Source organism: Camelus ferus, chromosome 4 (genome assembly GCF_009834535.1).
Source record: "Camelus ferus isolate YT-003-E chromosome 4, BCGSAC_Cfer_1.0, whole genome shotgun sequence".
Lineage (NCBI taxonomy): Eukaryota > Metazoa > Chordata > Mammalia > Artiodactyla > Camelidae > Camelus > Camelus ferus.
The window spans coordinates 71,179,221-71,193,396 of NC_045699.1; the positions used below are offsets into that span (position 1 = coordinate 71,179,221).

Below are 14,176 nucleotides of genomic sequence, written 5' to 3' on the forward strand. Positions count from 1 at the left end.
ACGTTCTCCAGTGGATACACGGTTAAACAAGGTGTGGGAACTACTGGAATATTACTCGGCAACTTAAAGGAATGGATTACCGAGACACACCACAATTTGGAGGAGCCTCAAGGAAATTATTCTGGGTGAAAAAAGCCAACCTCAAAAGGATACTGACAGCATGGTTCCCTGTACATAATATTCATGAGATCAAATGATCCTGAGATGGAGAACAGATTAGTGGTCGCCAGGGCTTAGGGACAGGGATGGAGGCGGTGTCCTGAGGAAGAGGCAGCATGAGGGGGTTTTGCAGGGGGAGTAGAGAGATACCTTGTTCTGGTGGTGGTTCCACAAAGCCACGCACATGGTAAAACTGCACAGGGCCAGCGACACGCAGACACAGTCACGCAGACACACCAGTGAGTGCGTGGATAACCTCATGAAATCCAGTAAGCTCTGTGCATCATACCAGCATCAGCTTCTCGGTCTGAATGTTGTACTCCAGCCGTGCAGGGTGCTAACACCGGGGGAGGCCTGGGAAGGGCATGTGGGACCTGCTGATACACGCACGCTGTTGCAACTTCCTGTGAGTCTATAATTACTTCCAAATAAAAACCTAAAAGCCCAGGAGAGATTATGTTACCGCCATCATACAGGGGACGGCCACCGTAACACAGGACCCCAGGGCGGCCGCTCTCTGCACGCTCCTGACGCTGGGAGGGCGTGTCGTGTGGTGGAAGCCGCTCCCTTCCTTTCCAGAGTGAGGCTCTCCGCTGGACCCGCAGCGGCCCAGTTAGAGACTGCAGTTCCCAGCAGCCCTTGCAGCCAGGTCTGCCACAGGACTGAGCTCTTGCTAACGAAGTTCGAGTGAACTGACGTGTACCAGGGCTGTGTCTGATCCTACAACACCCGTGCCTCTTCCCAGTTCTGTAAACTCGGCAGGTGCCTGGGACTCAGCTTCCACCATGTGGAGCACATCGCAGGTCACGTGGCGGCGCCAGAGGGCAGAGGAACAGGATCCCTGAGGGACCCCGTGGAGCAGAGCAGCCCTTGGATCTGAAGCGGAAGAGAGGTAAGTGTCTCTGTTCTTTAAGCCACCGTTTTGGGGCTGTTGGAGCAACTCCGCCTTTACTAAGTGGAAAAAAAGCAGGCACACAGCATGATCTTATTCTTTTACCAAAAAACGTGTCCGCACCAACACGTCCCAGCGAGAGGCCCGGAAAGGGATTCCCCGAAGTGCTCTGGCAGTTGTCTCCTGCCGGTGGGAATCAGGGACACTGTTTTCTTTCCTTTGCTTGCCCACATTCCCTAATTTTCTACAAAAGGAACACGTGTATTCCATTTGGAATGGGGAGAGCAAGCCCGGGACGGGGAGAGGAGTTAGACCAGAGTAACGCAGTAAGTTACGGCCCAGCCCACCCGCGGCGGACGGGGGCTGGCAAAGCCTGCTGGCGGCCTGCCTGGCTCTCGGGCACGGCCCCCTGCTGCCCTCCCGCCTCCCCGCATGGCCCCTCTGCTCCCCTCCCTTCCCGTTCCTTCTTGCCCAGGGGGCTGCTTCACTCTTGTCTCTACCAAGCTTGGGAACCACGCTGCACACGAAGCCTGCTGCCAGCAGGACTGGCCTTCTCAGCACCAAACCACCGCTCACACTGTCCCCGAGGACAGCCAATCTCTGGCTGAAATCTCAAACTCAATTAGCACCGAGACGGGCTGAAGCTGTGCCTTACTAACTAATCATCTCAAAGCTGCCAAGACTACGCTCTACCTGGGATGTGCCTGTGAACTTTAAGGTTTATCTCTTCAAGTGCTAATAATAGGGAGCAGCCAACTTGCAATTTAAAAATGCAACTTGAGAGTGATCTTTTGAGATTCCTTTCTACTGATTTAAGGAGCTGGAGCAGGGAGAAGGGGGGAAGGACGGTGGAGACTGGGGAGAGAAGCCCGCCTGTCCTAGACAGTGAAGCCTAATTATTCCCCGAGCAGAAGAGCTGGAGGACAGGCCTGTCCATCGCCCAGGCTCATCTCCCGAGCGTATCACGTGGCCTTGAACGAGCGCTGTCTGCGTCGGACCAGCCCGGCTGGCTGCATCCTCAGGGAGCAGGTGGAGCGAAGCGGCCCCTCCTTCCGGCCAGAGGTGTCTTCGGCATGCCAGTGGGGATGCGGCCCCTGGGAGGCACAGGCAAGCCAGGTGGGTCATCACGTTTTGTCCTCTATCTGCAGACGTGATGGCCCAACCCTGCCTCCCGTCAAACTGGCGGAGGGTCCAGATCTTGCGAGAATACTGGTGGCTGAAGCTGCTGTTCCTTCTCCTCCCAGCTCGGGTGACCTTAAAAGACTCTCGATTTAGCATCAGGCCCACACTCTGCCACTCTAAATGCGATGGGGAGCTGGCGCATTAACACTGAAAGATCACCATTTTGTGCCTGCAGCCTTCCGTCAGGGGTGTGAAGTATAAAAACACTGCTCGATACCAAAAGGCCAACTCCCGGTTTAGCGCAGGGAAAAAAATCTGGACAACCTTTCACGGCCCCCTCATCCCATTCTGCCTGCTCCTGTCGGGTGCCCTGCTGATTAACAGTCACCTGGCCGGCAGGAAGGACGGGGTGGACGCACCGCTGCTGATCCTGGCAGAGAAGCGTCCGCAAGACAGAGATTTCCAAGTTTGGGCCAAGAGCGTTTCTCGGGCAACCCTGGACACAACACGCCTGGCAGAGCTGGGACTGTCAGTCCCTTTGCTTCTGGGGAGGAGGCTTTGCTGCTGAGCAGCCACAGAGCTGGAGGGCGGGGCAGTCTTCTCCCCGAGGGGCACTGTGGTGTGAGCCCTCCAGCCGCACCAGCCCACCTGGGAGTAAATCGGACAACACTTGGAGAGTGCCCGGCACAGAGTGGATGCTGAGCTGCGCGGGGAGTCATTGAGTCACAGAAAGCACCTCGTAGTTCCGGCCTAGTGATCACCCGGGGACAGTCTCCGTAACGTTCGGCCGGCACACCTGTGGATGGCTCCGTTCCTTTCCGTGAAGGGCACCAAAGGATGGTCCCCGACCTGGTGCTCACAGCAGCAGCGGGGCCCAGCTTCTCACAATGCACGTCTTGGAATGGATCCCAATCCATCTCCAGTCTCTATTTTTACCCACTTCAGGTCAATATGTTCTCTGTATTTTAATGGCTGGCACACCGGCTGCTCTCTGTTTGTCTTTTAAGCACCAAGGATCCTGCGATCGGGCAAACCAGCCCCTCTCACCTTCCCAGAGCTCAGCACCCTGCCGTTCCGCTTTCTCCCCTCAGGACCGAAGAAGGAAGAAGGTCAGAGGTGGGGATGCCCCAAAGGTTGACAGTCCAACCCTTGTATTTCTTCTCCTCTTTTAATTAGGGACAGTCAAACGAATAGAAAAACAGAACAGCACGCGTCACCCACATATCCAACGCCCAGCCTCAGTAATGATCTACTCACGGCCAATCTTGTTGCGTCCACAGCCTCAGCCCCCTTCGACTCCCCTGCCTCACTGTCACTGGACAATCAGCTGTGCGTCTCACAGAAGAGGGGATGGGCCCGTGCACGCAGAGGAGGAGCCACCCGTCTGACTCCTCCACCTGGAGCAGGAGGCCAGAGCTCAAGCCCCCGCCCCCAACCCCGGCGGGTCGACCCCCTCCATGCCTTGTGGCTGCTGCCACACTCTACCTGTACTATTATTTACTTACTCTTTTTCTTTAATGGTCTCACTTTTTCATCCAAGGACGTTCATTTAAAATAGAAACTTTTGATCACTCCTGTAAATGGGGAATGCGCACTCTTTGCCACAGATGGTAGGTATCACTAAAGATGACACAGAGATGATGTCATTCACTCTGAGTAGGAACCACTACCTGCCCGAGGCTCTGAACTCAGGGTCTGCCCTCTCTCCACTGAAAACGGAGCTCAGCGGGGCGAAGAAGGACCCTTGGTACCAACCGGGACTCAGATTTGCTGCAGCTGGGAGGACTCAAGCTGCTAAGAACCCGAAGAGCTGTCTCACAGTGTGGTTTACTGTTACCATAATTTCATTCACCGTCAGGGGGCTGGTTTTTGCACACATGAACGTCTCTGCTGTGCACGGGCAGTCAAGTGGCAGTCAGGATGTACCTGTCGCCTGCACGTGCTCCAAGTCGCTCACAGCAGTCGTGCTGTCATCACTTCGCATGAGCTGTGTGTACCTGTAAGCCCTGCCTAGGGTCAGTCTACTCGCCGTTCACTGTCTTCAAAAAGATGGGCAGCAACGCAACAAAATGTTATCACACACCCACTATCCTCTATTCTGGATTTTCTTGCAACAAACAAGTGTCTCACAAGACCAAAGAAGGAAGATACCCGCACGTCAGTGAAGCTGTGTTATGATCTGTTACTGGGAGCCCCGGAAAGGGATCGCCTGTCACATGTTAGCCAGTATGACTCGAGGCAGGAGAAACAGCCAACCCCCTTGGAAGAGATGAAAGGAATTTCAAAGCAATGAAAGGCTGGTGTGACCGATTCATGTGTCACACAGGATGATCATTAAGCCTGCGCCACAGTTTAATTGGCAGCATGTTTCTCTTTCTTAGTGGTTCATAAAATAATGGTGCATCTTACAAGTGATGGCAACTCAAATGTGATAAGCCCCGAATCAGCTGCGGTATGGAGACGTTCCTGCCCTACGTCCTGCCGCCCCAAACGGCACTGAGAGCACGGCCGCCTCCTCGACAGGGCTGAGGTTCTCGCCTGCAGGGCTTGTTAGTAACCAGGTTGCTGGACCCCACTTCCCAGAGCATCTGATTCAGTTGGTCCAAGGTGGGGCGTGAGGATCTGTGTTTCTGATAAGCTCCCATGACGCCACAGCTACAGGACCACACCTGGAGTGGCCCTGTCCATCACTTCCCATCACTTCCCATCACCAAATCGCCTTCATCTTCTGGCTTCTTTCAGCCCGGTAGGGTTCGGTGTGGAGGGTCTGTGTAGGACCAGAACCCAGGTAGGAGCCACCATTCTTTGGGACTTCTCAGAAGGCAGTGTCTCTCTGGCATCATTCATTATAAAGAGAACATTAGTTGTAGTGGAGGCTGGGTCTAGGAAGCTCTGGGGACTCTCCCATCCTTCACAAGACCTTCAGCAGGTCAATGCTTCTCCCTACGAACAGGTTGTGGCTTCAAACTGGGGGTCAAGGCCCCGAATCAGCTCAGCAGTCTGGGCTGGAACCTGTTCATTTTAACATTTACGGCAAAACACGGGACACGCAAGCCAGGCACACCCAGCTCACACGTGTCCCGGCTGGTCACTTGGGCAGGTTCCTTTCCCTTCTGCATGTGCGTGAGTTCCTGGTTTAGTAAAATGAAACATCTGTGTACTTTTTCCCTCAAAAAGAACAATTTTCAAAGCCACCAAAACATCTTTGAAATGGAAGATTTGCCAACACTGCCCTCTCTCCTGCAAGAAGCAGGGAAATGAGTCCTCAAAAAGCACCATTTCAAATACAGACATCACTAAGTCTGCCTTCCTCGAAAGGCCCAGATCTGCTCACATGTTCACAGAGCTGCACGTCAAAGGTGCTTCAAGAAACAGAAGACAAAGCCTTGTCCTGGGTACAAAAGGTTTATTGCTTATAAAAATAAGTTACAAAACAAAACACAAGCCCGCATGACACAAGGGCTCATTCAAACCATGAAACAACTTAGAACACGGACAGACCCAGGAGTCAGCTCACCGCCTCGCTAACATGCAGGGGAGAACACGCTGTGTCACTGATACTGAGTCCTCGCAAGGCCTTCTCTGCCTTCCGTTCTCCAGCTAAAGCATCTAATTAGTTCCATCAGCAGAGACGGGGTCTGCTCTTCAAGTTCGGCCTCAATGTGCAGCATGCTGTTTTGCAGGAGGGAGGGAGTGACACCGGGGCTGTGAAGACACGTCTGAGCCATCGGCATCACTTAGGGCTTGTCCGGGACAGTGCCGGACGGGGGTCTGTGGGCGGGGGTTACTGCCGGCAGGTGTCGTGGAAAGCTTCGAGGGTTCGGAAGTCCCTCCACGTGGGGGGAAAGGCCATCTTGGAGAAACTTCCCGCAGCGCTGGCAAGGGGCCTGGAACAGCTTTATGTAACTTCTTAACCAGGTCTAAAAAGAGAAGTGAGGAGAGAAATGAAAGAAACAGGATCCGGGGGCTTCCAATGTCATCCTTCCCGTCAGGCCTAATGATCTTGAGGGCAGAGAACTTAAGTTGGCTGTGACCCCAGGAGGGACCCTGTGATTTTACAAAACGCTGCACGCAGAATCCGCAAGGTCACAACACTGCTGATTTTCAGTTCTGGTGCACCCCGGGCCCCTCCCAACGAAGGGAGCTTTAAAATAGAAACCCCTCCTCTCAGAGGCAGGACACGCTCCCGGAGGAGTGGCCGTGAGCTAGGCGCAGCCTCGGGGCTCCGGGGCTGCAAGTAACACTTCACCCCCAAGTTCCGCGTCTCCTGGGTGTTAGCACTGATCCTCTCCCAGGTCACCACCCGGAGGTGGGCGTGGACGCGTGCGGAGGGGGCTGCGCGTGGGTGGCGATTTCAGAATTCTCTCCTAAGGTCAACGTGCCTTTCTTCTAATCTGATTTCAGAGGTCACCACTCACTGTCACGACGTGGCCCAGTGCACCTGGGGGGAGGGTGGGGCCGACCTGGTGCCACCAAATAACATAATAAACAGCAAGTACAGCCTTGAGTGGTTCAGAGTGCAGAGTTCCCTCGGGCATCATACATAAGGATGAGACTCACATAACTCAATTCTCAAACTCAAGGAGAGCGTGAGCTCGCCGACCCAAACCCATGGCAATAGGCAGCGAGTTAAGCAAGTTCTCACTGTGATGGGGGCACGTGAATCTCGTCATTCAATGTCCTCCTAAATTACGCCGGTCAGAGAAAATTGTTCTTTGAAGAGGTCGGCAAGTTTACTGCTACAAATCCTATCTTCATCCGCGCTGTCTTCCTGGAGGCCGACAGTGACCCCCGATCCTGTCCCCCTGCTGAAGGCTGGTGTTGGAAGTTTTGGCAATAACAGGAGGAGGTCAGTGGATCCTCCAGTTAAACTATTTTACTTCTTGATCTCAGGGTCAGTTACCAAAGGGAAACTGGGCATCACAACCTGTTAGGTTTAAAAGCAAGTCTTTCTATCGACATGAAAGGGAAATGCTTGCTGAAGACAGTCGCCTGACACGGTCTCCCGACACAGGAGAGGACCGCTGCGTGGACGGCTGCGCTGAGCACCTGGGTCTGCTTCGGCGGCCTCCCCAGTGTGGGACTGATCAATGAGCTGGGCTGTATTTTCTGAGAAATAAACTGCAGGCTCCTAGAAGCTTAATTGTGGCAGCAAATGGGAGGAGACGGAGTGGAGGAGTGATCTGCCTCCCATCTGCCAGCACTGATCGGACTTGCGGACGGCTCTGTCTCCTGAGTGCCTTCTCTAACGGCAGCCTTCCTAGCGTGAGTTTAAAAGGGGGGTTTAACAGCAGTGAACAACGGAGCCGACTGGTGTGAGCACAAAGCCAGGTCAGTGTGGTGCCCAAACAGCTGGCCAGTTCTGTCGGGACGTGGTGGACACAGATGTTGGCCCTGCTCAGGCCAACCTGTGGTCACATGATAAATTTGGGCGGCCGCATGCTAATGAAGTGGCTCGGGGGAGGTGGGGGGGCGGAGGAGGGTTCCTGACCTGTAGGACTGATTTCCACAAGGTAAGTATTCCGGTTCGATGTCAAGCTACCAGTGGCTGAACAACCAGCTCGAGAAATCCTGGACATTTAACAAGAGCTGGCAGCAGCCGACTCCAGCAAACCAGAGACCACAGGAATGGCTGATTCTGGGTCAGTCTCCTTCCTGAGCTCTGACACTGCCAGGCCAAGGCGTAGGTGTCTTGGAGGAACGACAGGATTCATCTTAGTCACTGCACCTGCCCAGCGCCAAGCGCAGGGCCTGGAGCTCAATGAACACCCAGTGACTAAATCAAGGGTGGGGACTGTGTCGGACGATCACTTCTGAAACCACCCACGTTTGCTCAGCACGGGCAGGAAACACCAGCTAATTAAGAGGGAACTGGTTTCTCCTAGACCCGTCCCCAGTTTAAAAGACGAATCATTTCCAAACTGGGCCGCCTCCTGCCGCGAGGCCCCGGCGAGATGAAGGCGAGCCGGCCACCTTGTGAGCTGTCTGTCCTCACCCGAAGGGCCGAGGACCAAGGGGGAGACTTGGCTCCCAAAGCCACTTACCATGAAGGACCGGACCACGACATCAGGCATCTGGGGCAGCTGATAGTGGAGGAGGGCGGTGGTGGCATGGTCTGTCACCTGGAACCAAGGACAATGACTGGGGTTAGAGCCACTGGGAGCCAGCACAGAGAGGACAAGACGAAGGTGCTCCTTTTATGTGACATCTCATGGAGGAAAGGACAGCTGATAAAACCTGAAGGTCGAAAATTAATTAGCGAAGTTGGGGGCAGGGGAGGGGAAAGAGGTGTGCTGCAGGCAGGTCACAGGTATTCAGGCCTGGAGGCAAGTGGAGTGAGGAACTTTCCAGCAACCCCAGGCAGGTGCAGCACCTGAGAGAGCAGAGAGTGCGAGCAGTGGAGAGGTAAAGAGGGGGCGCACCATAGAGCCGCATCTCTGCAAGAAACACATGAATGCAGAGGCTTACTGCCAACTGTCCACGTTCGACATCTTTACCTGGGAGGGCTTTTCCAGCCCGTGTAATTGGTCTTTCTGCTCCCTTTAATTCCCATTCTGTCTCATAATTTGTAGCTGCATAGCTTGTGATGGGGGCTGACCATTTCTGATGATCCCTCCCTTAGGTCTCAGGTTCCTACCGTCACCTTTCTGAAAAGCTGTGCCACTCCCAGTGTGGCCCTCTGACCAGCCCCCTAAGAGCCCAGGTCTCTTTTCAGTGCCTAGTGGGCTACACCCACTGTCCCCTAGCTCCTTCAACAGGGCCAAGGGCACGACTGCTTTAAGTACTAGCAGTATCTGGTGACCAGAGGGAAGGGGCACTGGGTTTAGGCCCTGGCACTGTCTGCTGGCTTCACCTCTCTGGGTCTCAGTGTCTCTCCGGAAAAGTAAAGGGCTGGACTGAGATCCCCTGTAGTTTTGAAATTCGATGACACCATTGATGGCTGATGTCTGCCATCCATCAGCAAATTAATAGATTCTACCTAATGTGATAGTTGTGTTCAAACTCATGGTTTTATTTGGCTGTCTTCATTAGGGACTCCTGCCATTACAAATGTTGTGGTTAAAAAACAAAATGAAACAACCCCACATAAAAATGATCAACTCTGAGAACAAGACTAAGCATGGTCTGCTTGTGTTGACCTGTCAGTTTTTCCCGCCCCGACCAGGACACTGTGACGGGCTGACAGACAGACCTCAGCAGCAAAATGACCAGGTGGAAATCAGCAGGGCGGGTCTGGGCCTCGCTTGGGGAGTTGCAAATGATCCAGAAGCTAGCCCAGCTGCGTCCACACCCAAGGCCAGAGAGGCCACACCCCCAAGAGTGAGGCCGCGGGCTCCCTGGCTTACAGAACCCCCTCTCAGCTGCGGCTCCCCCCCCACCCTGGGAAATGGTCATGGACGTGAAGTGCTTCTCCTCCACCAGGCCGGGGTCTGCCCGCCCCCTCTCTTCCACTCTCCCTGGCCCTCGGACTCGCCCGCTCTCCCTCTGGGCTCCCATGGCCTGCCCGGGCTGGTGGGCCCCACTAGAAGGTCAGGTCTGTGTAGGCAGGGATCACACTCATCTGGTTCATGCTGTGTCCCCAAGGCCTAGAATACCACCTGGCACCTAGCAGGGTCTCAGTACATATTTGCTGAATCAAGAAATAAACTGAAAAGGGCCCACTCATCAAAGGCCACGCACCAGAAACACCTGTACTGGCTTCCTTGCAAATACAGTTCATGTACCCAACAGTGTTGAGAAATTCTTACCCAAGTGACTTTCAAGATTAACTTATTCCTCCAAGTGCAAAGACTGTTTTATTTTAAGCATTTCTGACAGACAGCTTTCTAAAATGAGCAATGCCTTTAAAAAAACCAAAAAAAAAAAAAAAAAAAAAAGCCGGTAGTAATGATAACTTGGCAAAATGGCAGGTGGTGACCGGCAGGGCGAAATTAATGGCTACAAAACCCAGCCAAGCAAGTGGGGCCCCAGTGATACCTGAGCTTAGAGCCTGGCTCTCACCCTTCCAGATGCCTTGCTAAAACCCCATGCAAGTGGCATTTATGGGCTGGTAAGACACTCCTTACAATCACATTTCCCAAAGAAACAAAGTTTCTGCAGAACTCTCCTGCCCTTACCACTTACTGCACAAAGCCTCTCACAAAGCCCCGCCCTCACCGAGCCCCGTGGAGCAGGCAGGCAGGCTGGCTTTGCTGCCCCCGGTTCCGGGTGTGCTTCTTTCCCAAGAGGCAGAAGGTCCATCTCCTGTCCCGGGTGGGTCTAGATCTGGCCATTGGGCACTCTGAGCACCTGGCCTGGGGCCCAATTCCCCAAGCAGACTGGTCACCCAGAGGCCACATTCATGGCTGGGATGCTTTGTCTTGACAGCACATTTTCTTTTTACAATTTTTAGCACATATTTAAAGTTCTGAAAACGTCCCCTAACCTTGGATCCCCAGCCTCTCTCGACACATCGGAAGATCTGGGGGCAGTAATAGTGCACCTGCCTCATGGGTTGTAGTGAAGATTACATGAGTCCAACCACGTGATGTGCTCGGCTCCTAATTATCGCTGGGACCGTGACCTGGCCCTGCCCCCACATATCCAAGTGGCCGCCGTCAGCAGGAGCCAAGGAGAGGGTGGTGCCTCTGGGCAGGGCACGCATCTGCCGTTTGCCTGGCGTCCTGTCTGGCACCCAAGCCCGCTTCACTCATGCTATCTGCCTGGCCCCGTGGCTTCTGGAATTTAGGGCCTTTACCCAAACACTGCCAAGAATCTCTGCTCCCCATCCTCCTGCTTGCTGGGTGCCTGGCAAACCTGTGCCCACCTCCCACCTCCCTCCCTTGGCTGACCTCTGAACTTGACCTCTTCGGGCTGAGTTTTGGTATCTGCAAGGTGTCAAGCCAGGGAAGGCATCATGCTAATTTCAGGGATGCTCTTCCACACCTTGCTCCTCCTCTGTGTTCTCAGTAACGACACCGCCCTCCACCCAGCGGCCTCAGTCGGAAATCCGGGCTTTTCCTGCCACTCACACTCAGGCAGTCTCTTGCATACAGATCACTCATCTCGAATCCCTCTGCTCCTCCCCCACTCCACTGTCTGAACTCCAGCCCTCCTGTCGCGATGAGCAGAAGAGCCCCACCTCGTTCCCTCCCTCTGTGGCTCCCGGAGGGGACATTCTGCACTGAGGGGGTGAGGTCTGTGGCTCTGGAGGTTTATGTTCTGGCTCCACCTCATCCAGCAGCACCACCTTGGGCAAGTTCCTTCATCTTTTTTAGCTGCAGTTTTGCCCATCTGGAAAATGGGGATAATAGCAAATAGTCCCCATTACATGGGATACCTGTGAAGATTAAATAAAATAACGTGTGCATGTTGTTCAAGACGTATTAGCGGTTAGTATTACAAAGCTAGAAATCTAACTTAATGTCACTCCCCCGCTGAAAACCTGTTCAGAGCATGTGAATGCACTTAGGACAGAATTCAGGTGTTAACCTGGCATTCGAGGTCTGCCTCCTCTTCCTCTCCTGCCTTCCGAGATGTCTCAGACCCTAATGCTCTGGCTCCTCCTCCTCCAATGCTCCCTCCCCTCCCCACCTTCTCCTCCTGGGCTCCTCTTCCCTCTTTCTGGGACTGGTTTAGATCCGTGTGCTCGGGAAAGCCTCCCAGACCCCGACTGGGTCATGTCTCCTGGCTCAGATCTTTCCTTTCACAGCATTCCTCACGACTGAGCTTGTATAATTATTCTCTCTGCCATTTTTTGTTAGTGTCACTCTCCCTAACTTGACTGTGAACTCAGAGCTGGAGACCATGTCTGCCTAGTGCCTGACACAGAGGTTCTCCAGATGTGTGTGCTGCTGAACAGATGATCCCTTCTGCCACTCAGACATCCAGGGAGACTGGCTCACGTGAGGTCTGCAGAAGCAAGGGCCTGACGGGTGGAGAGAGGGAGACAGGAGCTAAGGACTATGCACCCTGCTGGGAATCTTGACTCTCCATCTGCTGGGAGTTGCCTGGGTTCACTGTCGGGTCCTCCCTTCCTTCCTGGAGCACAGGTACTTTCCAGGCTCCCTCATGGCTGGGCCACGGGCTCAGTTCCGGCCAAGGCAGCAGGAAGTGGAAGTGGCGGGTGTTACTTCCGCCGGAGACAGTGCAGAGCAGCGTGGGCTCTCCTCGCTCTCCTTCCCCAGCGGTGTTGAGAGCCACGCTCCGATGGTAGATTCGCAAGACGGGGGAGCCTCTGTGAAGTCGGGTCCCAGGGTGACTGTGGAGCTCAGCCCTCCAACATCTCAGGGTGGGTGTGCAGTGTGAGCAAGAAATAAACTTTTGTTGTTTTCAACAGCAAAAATGATGAAGTTTGTTACAGCAGCCTTCTCTCTCCCCTTCAGACTGAAATACTGTATCCTCCTTGGGTATTTATTTCCCACCTATAAGATGAGCCATGGTGTCTGCCAGTTGGGCCCACTGTAGACCTAGAATCAGAATCTCCGGGGTGGGGCCCAGAGACCAAGCCAGCCTCCCTAGCTACGCTGGGGATGCCAACGTGCAGAGGCTGCATACAGATCCCCTGGCGGTCCTGCCACCTGGCAGCTGCGGATTAAGCAGGTAGGTGTGGGGTGGGGCTGAGACCAGGCACTTCCCACCGACTCCCAGGCCTACCCCTGCTGCAGCTGAGGGACCAGGCTGCTCGGGTGGCAGAATGTTCTGGGCATGACAGGAAAAAGGCCTTTAAAACAAAGGCCTGCAAACCCGAAGCAGAACTTGTTTTTTATGAATCAAGATGAACAGTACTACCCAGATTTCATGATGGGGCTGTGGAAAGAGGGGGTGGGGCAGTGGTGGTGAAATATTTTCATAGTGAAATGTTTCCAGTGGGGGGGGGATCGGTGGGGTTCCCCTTACTTCTGAAAGGTGCTTTCTCAGGGCCACGGATGCTTTTATTAACCTGATAATTACCTTCACGAGAGCTTATGATGTGTGTGCTCTGCTCATTCCACCCCCAAGGTGACTAAGGAAGCTGTCTCCTTCTGTCCATTTGGAGACTCAAAGAGGTTGGGAAGGTGCCCAAGGCCACAGAGCTGACGGTGAGGGGCGGCGGGTGCGTGAGCCCGGACGCTGCCAGGCCCAAGCCTGTGCCTCCTCTCCTGGGACAGCGCTGGCCAGCTCTCCCAGTTTGCCGATAAAGGCACCTGTCTGTCCCAGGTGCCTGGCGTCACCTGCCTACCACCTCCCAGCCTGGTCAAGTCCACCCAAAGCCAGAGCCCCGATGCCAGACGCAGGTTAAATCTGTGAACGTGGCTGCTGGGTAACAGGCTTCCCAAGAGCACAACAGACTGAATTTACAAGAAATGTCCTCCTCCAGATGCGGCTGAAGTGGCGCCCCAGAGCTCCGTTTTGGATCCAGGCAGGGCACATAATCAGTTCTCCCTTTACTGGGTCGGAAATATGGTCAAATTCAGCCTTTTTCAAAAGGTCCAGTATAAACTATCCTCTTAATTGCCAAACGGTGGCAGCTTTTTCTAGCGCTGACACGATCATTTAATTTCTTCAGTTTTCCATCACCAATTACAGAAATATTTTAACACAAGGAAACAAAGCTGACTGATTTGCTATGTTTTTCCTCCCCCTCCTCCCAAACTCCTCCCCTGGTTTTCAGGTTCCCATGGCTGAACTCCAAAGCAGCAGGTAGGACTTGGTTGTCAGATGTGGGGGAAATTCACCTACAATGATCTTCCTTTTTGTCAAAGTATTCTACCTTCAGTATTTTTTTGTTTCACACTTTCAACAACAAAGTTGTTTTTTCGCTCAGCATCCAAGACGTGAAAAAAAAAAAAAAAGGCCTGAGGCAACAACAACAAAAATGGCTATTAACTAATTTAAATGGGCTCTGGGCGTCCCAGCCTGGTGTGGGTCCCATTGTGATGGACAGCTAATGAGATTCCCCTGGGAGATGAAAGCTCGGTCTGGCAGCAGAGGAGGCCAGGAAGGGCACTAATGCTCCTGCGAAAGGGAGGCCATTCACCCCAC

General features: G+C 53.8%; 1 long non-coding RNA gene across 1 annotated transcript; it reads right to left on the reverse strand.

The window, feature by feature from the left end:
- Positions 1–5,562: 5,562 nt before the first annotated feature.
- LOC116663298 lies at positions 5,563–9,941 on the reverse strand. Its single transcript, XR_004319538.1, has 2 exons — positions 8,218–9,941; positions 5,563–6,093 (listed from the first exon to the last, which is right to left on the reverse strand). It is a non-coding gene; the product is annotated as an uncharacterized LOC116663298 (long non-coding RNA).
- Between the last annotated feature and the right edge of the window lie 4,235 nt (positions 9,942–14,176).